The sequence below is a fragment of the Oncorhynchus keta genome, chromosome 14 (genome assembly GCF_023373465.1).
Source record: "Oncorhynchus keta strain PuntledgeMale-10-30-2019 chromosome 14, Oket_V2, whole genome shotgun sequence".
Taxonomy (NCBI): domain Eukaryota; kingdom Metazoa; phylum Chordata; class Actinopteri; order Salmoniformes; family Salmonidae; genus Oncorhynchus; species Oncorhynchus keta.
The window spans coordinates 28290530-28303429 of NC_068434.1; positions in this window are offsets into that span (position 1 = coordinate 28290530).

Genomic DNA, 12900 nt, shown 5'->3' on the forward strand with positions numbered 1-12900 from the left:
ACTGGTCCAGAATGGGTGAAACCACGGGTTCAATGGAGATCCAACGTGTGGCACACCTTGGTTATCTGTAAAGGTTTCTCCCCACAGTTGATGGTCTCATACATGGCCTTTTAGGCCTCCCTGCACTTTGGAGACACTGAAAACCAGGTATAAGTCTCTCGTACCAAGTACTCCACACTACAGGGGATGATGTCATTGGAAGCATGACTTACAGCAAGCTGCAGAGAGTGGCACACACAGCAAAAAATAACCAGATATTTGAGGCAGTACTCCTTCAGCACTTTAAGGACCCCATTTTTAATCTCCGTCCTAACAGAGGCATTGTCAGTCCCTATTCCCAGGAGTTTCTCTTCTCGAGGAAAGCCACAACAGCACGGGCTATAGATTTGGCATCTCCTCCCTCCAACTCAACAAGCCCCAGAAATGTTGATACAATTGTCAGCTTGGTGTCACTAAAGTACCTTATCATAACCCCCAGGTACTTAGAAACACTTACGTCCGTGGACTCATCAAGGAGGAGGCTGAAACGCTGGTCACCCACATCTGCGACCAACTTTTTCAGAAAGTATGGTCCTAGAACACCATTAATAATTTCTGTGCACTTTGAAGTGGGTAGCAGCAGTGGAGTCTGAGAAAGCAGCTCTACATGCTTCTCCAATGTGATCACATGCCAGCATGGAACAGTGTTCAGCGATAGCTAATGCCATGGTGGCCTCAGCCTTTTTTGCAGTCAATTGTTTTTAACCATAAATGGCAGCTTGTTTTGGTTGGAACTGTTATAAGGCTTTGCCTTTTGAGTATGTTTTTGAGTTGTCATGTGTTTTTTTTACATCACTAAGTTTGGAGTCTAAATCAGCTTTACAATACAGGCAGGATGCCCGTGTATCATCTCCAATAAATGGCTTCAACCAGCATTTGAATTCAGGGTTTGATTCCCATTAATTTCTATATGTACAGTTTAGACTGAGACATGATGAGCTAGCCAGCTAGATGTTTAGCTTATGTCACAGAGAGGCACACACACAGTGGACAAGGTGAGTAAGTGACTTAGGCTGTGTGAGTCAAATGCAGCGATTTATTTTTGTGCAGTGATTTATTTTAGACAAAGAACATTTTACATTTACATCCCGCCCTGAATGTAAGCCAGGGCGGGATCAGCCAGCGGCGGCTTCCCGCATGCGCGATTCGTTTGCAGTCTGGACGCGGAGGGGTGAACATCTCCTGTCCTGTCTGCAGCTGGGAGGGACTGCTGCGCGAGGACTGGGCCGCCTGAGAGTGCTTTTGGATGGGGGTGGGGCCCCCGGCAGCACCCGCTGCTCGTTGAGAAGAGTAAGAACGATAAGTTCTTTCACGTCAGAGTCTCCAAAAGTCTCCAATAACACCAGAAAAAGTCGCTAGTCGATTTTTTGAAAATGTGTCTTTAGAGGGATGCATCCACATTTTCTAGAGGATTGAGGTCAGGGCTTTGTGATGGCCACTCCAATACCTTGACTTTGTTGTCCTTAAGCCATTTTGCCACAACTTTGGAAGCATGCTTGGGGTCATCGTCCATTTGGAAGACCCATTTGCGACCAAGCTTTAACTTCCTGACTGATGTCTTGAGATGTTGCTTCAATATATCAACATAATTTTCCTGCCTCATGATGCCATCTACTTTGTGAAGTGCACCAGCCCCTCCTGCAGCAAAGCACACCCACAACATGATGCTGCCACCTCCGTGCTTCACGGTTGGGAGGGTGTTCTTCGGCTTGCAAGCCTCCCTCTTTTTCCTCCAAACATAAAGATGGTCATTATGGCCAAACAATTATATTTTTGTTTCATCAGACCAGAGGACATTTCTCCAAAAACTACAATCTTTGTCCCCATGTGCAGTTGCAAACCGTAGTCTGGCTTTTTTATGGCAGTTTTGGAGCAGTGGCTTCTTCCTTGCTGAGCGGCCTTTCAGGTTATGTCTATATAGGACTCGTTTTTACTGTGGCTATAGATACTTCTGTACCTGTTTCCTCCAACATCTTTACATGGTCCTTTGCTGTTGTTCTGGGAATGATGTGCACTTTTCGCACTAAAGTATGTTCATCTCTAGGAGACAGAATGTGTCTCCTTCCGGAGCGGTATGACGGCTGCGTGGTCCCATGGTATTTATACTTGCGTACTATTGTTTGTAACAGATGAACGTGGTACCTTCAGGCGTTTGGAAATTGCTCCCAAGGATGAACCACACTTGTGGAGGTCTACCATTTTTTTTCTGAGGTCTTGGCAGATTTCTTTTGATATTCCCATGATGTCAAGCAAAGAGGCACTGAGTTTGAAGGTAGGCCTTGAAATACATCCACAGCTACACCTCCAATTGACTCAAATTATGTCAATTAGCCTATCAGAAGCTTCTAAAGCCATGACATAATGTTCTGGAATTTTTTTAAGCTGTTTAAAGCCACAGTCAACTTAGTGTAAGTAAACTTCTGACCCACTGGAATTGTGATACAGTGAATTATAAGTGAAATAATCTGTCGGACGGGATACGTTTTACTGGGGGAGCTCAGGTAATGTAATTATGTGCACAAGCACAAATCACCACATCCATAATGTTAGTCTCATCCGAACCTGCCATGTCAGTCATTTTTTACTTGGCAGAAAGGTTATTATCCCAGCCCTAAAAACCTAATGTTTTTATTTTTATTTTTATTCCCAGGTCCTCTGATAATACTTATCCTTTGTGAATAATCATCCCTGTGTTTTGAGGGCAGAGTTTGACAGGTGCTGTACCCAGTTTGGGAAAGAACATGAGTACAAATTGACACTTAAAACAAATGATATGTGTAAATGACATCACTGTGCTTGCTTAATGAGGGCCACTTCTTCCCGATTCGGCCCATACCTGGCGCAAACTCGGGATCTCTGCCCCAAAAGCTAGATATTGAGGTGATGCAAGCGGAACACTAAGGCTGAGGAGTAAGTTTCACACATGCATTACATATGCAAGTAGCCTATAGATTAATTATCTGTTTTGTTACATAGCCTATCAACTTTGCTTGTGCCATATTACCCACAACTGAATCTTTCCCCCTTGGTATCATGATACAACTCGGTATTGATACTTGGCCTTGTATCTTATCATTAGTAACATTTCGGTATCGTGACAACACTAGTTGATTCAACCAGTTTTTGCACAGTGGGCAGTCTTGTTAACATGGCAAGTGAGGCTATTCTATGGGAACCGTGTTGATACTTGGAGAAATAGTGCCCTCTTGTGTTTTAGAAGACAATGTACAGTAAATCAAAGCTTTTAAAACATTGCTATTCTTCCAATGCAATAAATAATGGTGTGATTAAACAATATCTCAGCCACTGTGTCAAACTGATTGGTCCAACATCTCCAAGCACTGTTGTACAGTATATCTTCTGTGATAAGCACACATTAGGGCCTTACTTCTTCCACCATTTGCTTCTAGACAGACATTTATAAAACCTATAGAACATGTGTAGTTAGTTACCAAGTAGAACATGTGTACCTAGTACCATGTCAATATGCAGTCTGAACCATTGGAAATGGGTGGAGGAGGATCATTAGGACAATAGCAATCACACAAATCAAGTAAAAGTAGCATCAAAAGGGAAATCAACATCATTGTCTGGGAAAAACAGCATGACTACACCTCATTTGGGTTGAATAAAATAAATGTAGGCCTCTTATAAAGTTTTTACGTTTACAAATGTCTACTAACACATGCAATCACGGCAGTCTTGGGGTCTTTTTCCACAGTGCTATAAAAAGTAGAGTATTTGTGGAAGTGAAGCAGCATTGGTTTGTCCCTGCTGAGGATGGTTTCTAACCACGTCTCCCTTACTGCTTTTAACAGTCAGGATGTCAGGACACATGGCCACACTATGGGCTCCACTCTAATGAGCACAACATTTTATCCAATTACTGTGTGGAAGCTATGGAACTCTGACCGCAACCATCGGCATTACAACTTTAAGCCTTCCAGCAAAAGAGAGGTTTGGGAGCAAAGTGAGGCTACTAGGTCTAGTTTACTGTATCCCAAATACTGGTAGGAAATAATATCCTAATATTAAAAATACATTGCATTCGGAAAGTATTCAGACCCCTTGACTTCTTCCACATTCTCTTACATTACAGCCTTATTCTAAAATTGCTTTTAGAATAAGGTTGTTTTCCCTCATCAATCTACACACAATACCCCATAAAGACAAAGCAAAAACAATACCCCCCCCAATTAACTCATGGCACAAAAAGTCTAACAACCACTGTAGAAACTCAACACATCTTATCACAGGTCAGAAATGAAATAACAAAATCATGTACATTCTGTCATTGGAATCCTCAAAAATAGCAGCATGAGTAATGTCATCTGCTTCAGACCATCATAATAACTCATCAGTCTTTTGTCTACATGGCAGTTTAAGTAATACTCTCAACCATCATGACTCGGTGTGGTAGAGGACTTCAGCCGAGGGTAGGCACTTTCGCCACAGAATGAGCAATCTTTTTAAATAGACAACAATACTGTTCCTTTACACATTGAGAATACTTACTGTATGTGACACTGCACTTCTCAAAACTTTGAGATGACCACTAATACAGCATACTTTCTGGTGGTGTTGCATCCGACTGACAAACCTGGGTAATGCAATGTTTTCCTGCCATGAGTCTTGACAGAAATGTCAATGGCGTGCCTGTGTAAATCTTGTGTAATTTCCAATGTTCTTTCCAATGTTCTTCAGTATTCAATGAATCAGTCCAAGTGCATTCCTGTCCTACTGCTTAAAGTTAAACATGCTCTCAGACTATATAAGAGGGTGAATAAATACAAAGCTGTTGGAAACATGTTTTTAGAACCATTAACAAGATTTGTTAGTAAGTGTTTAGTCAATGTTATGCTCAACCGAGAAGCCAAATGTATGAAGCCAAATATTTCTAAATGACAATAATTTCCCACAGCCCAGTTACTAAAGACATAAGTGAATGTGTTGATTAACATATTCTTATTCTTAGTCATTCCATTTCCACTGGCCCACCAATTAGGCATAAAGGATGAGATGGTAATGTTTACTGGTCACTATGGCAGCTACGAAAAACAATCCTCATAACTGTGTCATTGAGAGAACCTTAAACGCCATCACACCATTCAATGTGCAGCCATTAAATCCAGTGATGCACACACAAATTGCAAATTTGCAATGGTAGCCTAGCGGTTAAGAGCATTGGCCAAGTAACTGAAAGGTTGCTGGTTCGAATGCCTAAGACAACTAGGAGAAAAATCTGTAGGTGTGCCCTTGAGCAAGGCACTTAACCCTAATCGCTTCTGTAAGTCGCTCTGGATAAGAGCGTCCGCTAAATGACTAAAATAAAAAATATTAATTGTGTAATACATTTAATTGAAACTACTATGTAACAGAGCATATAGTCTTCTCCTTCATTACTGTTCATAATAATATAACAAACAAACTTTGGGTAAAAAGCTGAGCTGCAACAGACAAGATTTCATTGGAAGTCTCAATCATGCCCCCTCAATCAAGTCTCAAACATGCCCCCTGGGTGGTACTGGTAAATCATTGCAGTTCCCTTGACGGCGCGAGACAATGTTCCCTTCCAACATATGGGAGTATGTACATTATAAATTAGTTTCAGTTCAGGATCTATTTTCATTGGCCTGTATTAAAGCTTCATATGTCTGCTTATAGAATATGTAGCCGATGACATCATATTCCACTGTTGAGAGGGGGCCCACCCACCATGTTCCCATTAACTCCGAACCCACTCATACCCACCCATATCAAGTTGCCCCCATCCCATTCCATCCCCGTCTGTTTAAGAGAGCATCACTTTCCACCCTACCTTCCCTCTCACCGTTTACCTGTCTGCAGGGACAAGACTTCCTGGAGGCTGAGCAACAACTGCTGGTCAGTAGAGACCTGTAATTTTTTGGGCCTGTTTTGCATGTTGTTTTGGCAGTAAATATCACCTATCAGTTTGCAAACAATGTAAAAAAATATATATAATTGACTTATAAAGCCGCATATAAACTTGGTCTCTTTTTTTCCCCTTGAGTAAGGCAGCTCCAAAATGCTGGTGTTCCATCCTAGCACAGTGCTTTCTGTGATGGGACAGCCAGCAGAAAATATGGAGAGTAGGTCTTGGTAAATGTTCTCTAGTTGCACCGTGATTGGCTCAGTGTTCTGTCAATCTACGGGTAGAGCTCGAAAATTCAAGCCCCTGGGTGCTGCCATAGAGTTACATTACAAGTGCCCATCCAAGAAGGCTCAAGGTCATTGGCCACAGATAAAATTACGTCAAATCACATATGTACAGTATCTTTGAATGCACTGATAGTTATAGTTATCATCATGGTAGTTATCATCATGAATCAAGTTGACCAACTACTGGCAAATCCTTTTCAACCCTTGTCATAGGAAGATAAATAATGAAGAGAAATTATAGATTAAATATATCGGTGCTCATCATCCATTGGACATAAACTTTACACAAGTTGGAAATTGCAAATTCAACAATGAGTGGTTTTGAAGGAATCAATGGCTAACTGTAAACATTGCAAGGCAATGCTATTCAGTGGAGTCTCTTTTCCAAGCTTAAAAGGATAAACATTCAACATTGGCCATGATGTCAATCCAGCATGATTTATGTTGTGCTCAAAACAACTGGGAACTTGGAACTGGGAAATCTCAGACTTCAGTGAGTTCAAGACAACTTGGAACTCTGAAAAAAATTAGCTCTGACTGGGAAAATGGCCATCTAACTCTGAATTTCAAGTTGGGAACTCTGGCATTTTTCTAGAGCTCCAACCTGAAGATCACTGATGTCATTTTGATTTGACTTAGTTTTTGTCTGAGTTCTCGAACATAAATCCAGAGAATGCCAGACATTGATGACAAAGTCTGATGACAAAATTTGCCCACGCAAGACTGCCGCGCCACCTTCCTGTTCAAGTGAGCACAGCACAACAAGTTGAGTCCAAAAATGTATTTTATGCTGCTGCATAAATTATGTAATATGCCAGGGAGATATGTATACTGTAGCTAAGAAAGTAATACTAACACAGTATCCAAACCGTCCGCGTGCCATCCTGCGCAAATTGATTTTGTCCCCATACACCAAAGCGATCACAACACGCAGGTTGAAATAACAAAACAATCTCTGAACCAATTATATTAATTTGGGGACAGGTCGAAAAGCATTAAACATTTATGGCAATTTAGCTAGCTAGCTTGCAGTTGCTAGCCAATTTGTCATATTTAGCTATCTTGCTGTTGCTAGCTAATTCGTCCTGGGATATAAACATTGAGTTGTTATTTTACCTGAAATGCACAAGGTCCTCTACTCCGACAATTAATCCACACAAAACGGTCATCCAAATCTTTTCTAGTCATCTCTCCTCCTTCCAGGCTTTTTCTTCTTTGGACTTTATATGGTAATTGGCATCTAACTTTCATAGTTACCACAACGACCGGGTATAACCAATGAGGAGATGACACGTGGGTATCTGTTTCTATAAACCAATGAGGAGATGGGAGAGGCAGGACTTTCATCGCGTTCAGCATCAGAAATAGAACTGACTACTATTTTAACTCTTGACAACGCAGATGGTTGTTGGTGCGCGCGAGCAGTGAAGGTGCAATAATTGAATAACATGTATGTTTATATTTATTTTGCAACGCTCGTGGCGTGGTCAGCATGTAAGTGTGTGTTGTGTAGTAAGCTGTTAGTAGCCCATGTGCCTCACCATAATAATTTGGTCTATTTTCCCCTCATAATGTAGCCTACTGTTCTGACTTGGTGGTGCACATGTAGCCTATAACATGTTTTAGAGAAATGGCATAATCAAATATTGTAAGAGCTTTCATTGTCTCCTTATGCCGCTTTATTTATCCTACAGTTCTGACTTGGTGTACCATGAGAATACTGTAAGAACGGCCCATGTTCTGAATGCTGTTACTGTACATTTGAAAAGTGCTGAACAAATAGTTCTATGGACTACGTCCGTCCTAGCTCGCTCATTAATGTCTTAATCGAAAAAACAGATTACCTCGTATCCTCTCATCGTCCCCTTATGCCAGAGTTTGTACATCTCAATTGTCAGTAGAAACCACATTTGTTTATTAAGCAAGTCAGCCATATCAGCTATGTTTTTTTAAAGGCAGTAAATGAGGCTGAATGAACTGTTTCGCTGCCAGACAAGGCTTCACTGAAAGCCTTGTGTAGCAGTGGTAAGGTGTTGGGTCTGCTGTTGGGACAGCTTCGTGTAGCCCCTAACAGTTTGTGGGCTCTGTTTGTCACTGTTATAGTGTAATTAATGTATTGTTTAGTGTGGGTTGTGTAGTGGCTTTGCTGGCATTCATCTGAAAAATACATTTGTGAGTTTGCCCCACTGCTGATACAGACAGATTATGAAATTTTGGAAATGAATGATTAAACTTTTTGTCACAATACAACTACTTACTGGCATCTATTTACTGGCATCATCACCTTACAAAACTCACCTTACAAGGATTTAGAGGTGTGGGTGACCAGAAGAGGTGATGTCAAAAGCCCCGTTTTACCCGGTGCTAACATGGGTCCTATGTTCTGATCTTGTCCACATTATGATTGACACAATCTGTCACGCCCTGATCTGTTTCACCTGTCTTTGTGCTTATCTCCACCCCCTCCAGGTGTCGCCCATCTTCCCCATTACCCCCTGTGTACTTATACCTGTGTTTTCTGTTTGTCTTTTGTCAGTTCATCTTCTTTGTCAAGCTTACCTGCAGTTGTCCTGTCAGCTCCTGTCTTTTCCCAGCCTCTCTTTTTCTCACCCTCCTGGTTTTTGACCCTTGCCTGTCCTGACCCTGAACCCGCCCGCCTGACCACTCTGCCTGCCCCTGCCCCTGCCTGCCGTCCTGTACATTTTCCCCTATCTGGATTTACAACCTCTGCCTGACCCTGAGCCTGCCTGCCGTCCTGTACCTTTGCCTCTGTTGCTGTAATAAACTTTGTTACTTCAACGCAGTCGGCATCTGGGTCTTACCTTATCCTGATAGTGCGAACTGGCCGTGACTGACCCAGCAAACCCTGGCCAGCTGCGTGATGCCATCTCCTCCCAGGGAACCACCATCGGGAGGCACGAGGAGTTGGTTTGTGGCCTTGTGGAGGGGGTCCAAAAGTTGGCTGAACGCCATAACCATTGAACGGTTTGCTGGAGCAATTCTGCGGGTTGTCTGGGAAGGAGCTCCACAGCCCTTTCGTAACCCAGTTGCTAGCAGCGCCGTCTTATCGGCCGCTCCACCTTCTTGGGAGCCCTGTTTACCCCTCCTCCAGAACGATTCAATGGAGAGTCAAGCACCTGTTGAGTGTTTATAGTTATAGTTTATCAGTGTGCCCTCATTTTCGAGCTTCAGCCCTCCTCCTTCCCCTCGGATCGCTCCAGGATAGCCTATCTCATCACGCTGATGTCCGGGAGGGCTCTCACCTGGGCTACTGCTGTATGGGAATAGCAGCCGGCCATATGAGTTAGTCTGGAGGGATTCGTGGCAGAGGTGAAGAAGGTTCTTCTCCCGGAGAGAAGCTGCCTGGAGGCTAATCCAGCTTCGGCAGGGCTTCTGCCGTGTTTCTGCATGTTGGCAGCGGAGAGTGCTTGGAACCAGGAAGCACTGTTCTATATTTTCCTGCACAGCATCTTGGAGGAGGTCAAGGACGAGCTTGCTGCTTGGGAGTTACCTACAGATCTTGATTCCCTCATCGCTTTGACCATCCGAATTGATGGGCAACTAAGGGAACGACGGAGGGAGAGGAAATTCAATTTTGCTCGCACGCCCATGGATCCCACCTTGCCTACGAGTCAACCCGGAAGCTCCCGATGGTCACGTTGCCAAGAGGACCCGAGGCTTCCCGACCTGTCCCAAGGGATGCCGGAGACAACCGGTTCACCACTTCCTGAGCCTATGCCACTAGGCAGAGCTGGGCTGTCGCCAGCGGAACGCCAATACAGCATCGACACAAAGACTCTTGGTCATTTCGTGTCCTCTTGTCCTCTAAAGAAGCCAGGCTCACCGGTAGGGGCAAGGACTCAAGGGCCATATGGAGAATGTTCCTGCTTCCCCTGCTTGCACCCCTTTTCATACCATTCTGCTGTGGGGACCAGTCCAAATCTCTCTGTGTTCTCATTGACTCTGGTGCCGACGAGAGTTTTTTTGGATGCTACCCTGGCGTCTGAGCTGAACATCCCCACTCAGCCCCTCTCCATTCCCATGGATGTTAGAGCGCTGGTCGGGCGCTCTATAGGCCGAGTCACCCACAACACCACTCCCATCCACCTATGCGTGTCTGGGAACCACAGCGAGGCTATCCAGTTCCTGCTCATTAAGTCCCCTCTGATTCCCGTGGTATTGGGATTCTCTTGGCTCCAACAACACTATCCCTTCATTAACTGGTCTACTGGTACCATCATGGGCTGGAGCCTGTTATATTGCCTGAAGTCAGCACAACCTGCCCTGGGATGTCTTCCTGTGGACTTGGAAAATGTCCCGGACCTCTCCACCATTCCCGCGGAGTACCAGGACCTCTGGGAGTTGTTCAGCAAGGCCCGGGCCACGTCGCTTCTGCTGCACCGACCCAATGACTGCGGGATTGACCTTCTCCCTAGCATTATGCTGCCCCGGGGACATCTGTACTCTCTGTCGGGACCAGGTACCAAGGCTATGGATACCTACATTGAGGACTGCCTAGCTGCTGGATTTATTCATCCCTCTTCCTCTCTCGCTGGCGCAGGCTTCTTTTTCGTGGAGAAAAAGGACAAGACCCTACTCCCGTGCATTGACTACTGGGGATTCAACGACATTACGGTTAAGAACCGTTACCCACTACCACTCATCTCCTCATCCTTCGAGCCGCTCCAGGGGGCCACTGTGTTTTCCAAACTGGATATACAGAATGCCTACCACCTGCTGCGGATACGAGAGGGGGACGAGTGGAAGACAGCCTTCAACACGGACAGTGGCCAGTACAAGTATATTGTCATGCCCTTTGGCTTCACCAACTCCCCTGCTGTGTTCCAGGCTCTGGTGAATGATGTTCTCTGTGACATGTTGAACCGGTTCGTCTTCGTCTACATTGATGATACCCTCTTCTCCCGCTCCTCTCAAAAACATGTGCTCCACGTCCAGCAGGCCCTTCAACGCCTTCTGGAGAATCAGCTGTTTGTGAAGGCGGAGAAGTGCGAGTTCCATCACTCCACCATCCCCTTTCTGGGTTACATCAACTCTGCTGGGAGTGTCCAGATGGATCCCAAGAAGATGACAGCAGTGATTGATTGGCCTCAGCCTACGTCCAGGGTGCAGCTGCAACATTTCCTGGGGTTCACCAATTTCTATATCCGCTTTAACTGGGGTTACAGCACCCTGGCTTTCCCCCCCTGTCAGCACTCACCTCACCCAAACCTCACCCAACAGCGGCTGACCGGGTGTTCCGGGACTTCAAACATCTCTTCACCACAGCTCCCATCCTGGTTCATCCGGACCCATCTCGTCAGTTCGTGGTGGAGGTCGATGCTTCGCACGTCAGTTTGGAGGCTGTCCTATCCCAGCGTTCTTCCCTTGACCTCGTGCTACATCCATGCACCTTCTTTTCCCATCGCCTCAACGCCACGGAAACGAACTACAATGTGGGGGATCGGGAGCTTCTCATGGTGGAGTTGGAGGAATAGAGGCTCTGGCAGGAGGGTGCGGAACATCCGTTCATCATGTGGACTGACCACCAGAAGCTGAAGTATCTCCGCACCGCCAAAGATCTCAACTTCAGGCAAGCCAGATGGACCCTGCTGTTCACGCGGTTCAACTTCTCCCTCTCGTACTGGCCGGGATCCAAGTATGGGGGGGGGCCTGATTCCTGACATCGTTCCATTCCTCCAGGTTGGCCTACAACCCGGATGCCTGTCAGACCCTGGCCCTTGTGCGACAGCTCTTTTGGTGGCCTACCATGGTCCCGAACATGTCCGCATTTGCGCCGCTTTCACAGTTTGTGCACAGAACAAGACTCCTTGGCAAGCTCCGGCTGGTCTCCTCCAACCTCTGCCTGTCCCCCACATCTCCCTGGACTTCATCACAGGTCTTCCCCCATCTGATGGCAACACTGCCATCCTGACTGTGGTGGATCTGTTCTCTATAGCCGCCCACTTCATTCCTCTCCCCAAACTACCCTCTGCCAAATAGACGGCCCAGCTCATGGTGCAGCACGTCTTCTGGTTCCATGGATTGCCCGTGGACATGGTCTCCGACCGGGGTCCTCAGTTCTCGTCTCAGTTCTGGAAGGCGTTCTGCACCCTCATTGGGTTGTCGGCCAGCCTGCCCTCTGGGTTCCACCCCCAGTCCAACGGCCAGTCGGAGCGAGCTAACCAGGACCTTGAGACCACCCTGTGCTGCCTGGTCTCCGCCAACCCCTCCACCGGGACTCCACAACACCCTTCCCTTCGCTGCCACGGGCCTATCTCCCTTCGAGTGTTCCCTGGGGTATCAGCCCAGGTATCCGCCCAGGTTGGACGCCAGGTGGAGGGAGGGGGTGTACTGCCCTGCCCTGATCTGTTTCACCTGTGTTTGTGTTTGTCTCCACCCCCTCCAGGTGTCACCCATCTTCCCCATTATCCCCTGTGTACTTATACCTGTGTTTTCTGTTTGTCTGTTGCCAGTTCGTCTTGTTTGTCAAGCTTACCAGCATTTGTCCTTTCAGCTCCTGTCTTTTCCCAGCCTCTCTTTTTCTCACCCTCCTGGTTTTTTACCTTTGCCTGTCCTGACCCTGAACCAGCCCGCACTGGCAACTCTGCCTGCCCCTGAGACTGTCTGCCGTTCTGTAACATCGCCCCTATCTGGATTTCCGACCTCTGCCTGACCAGACCC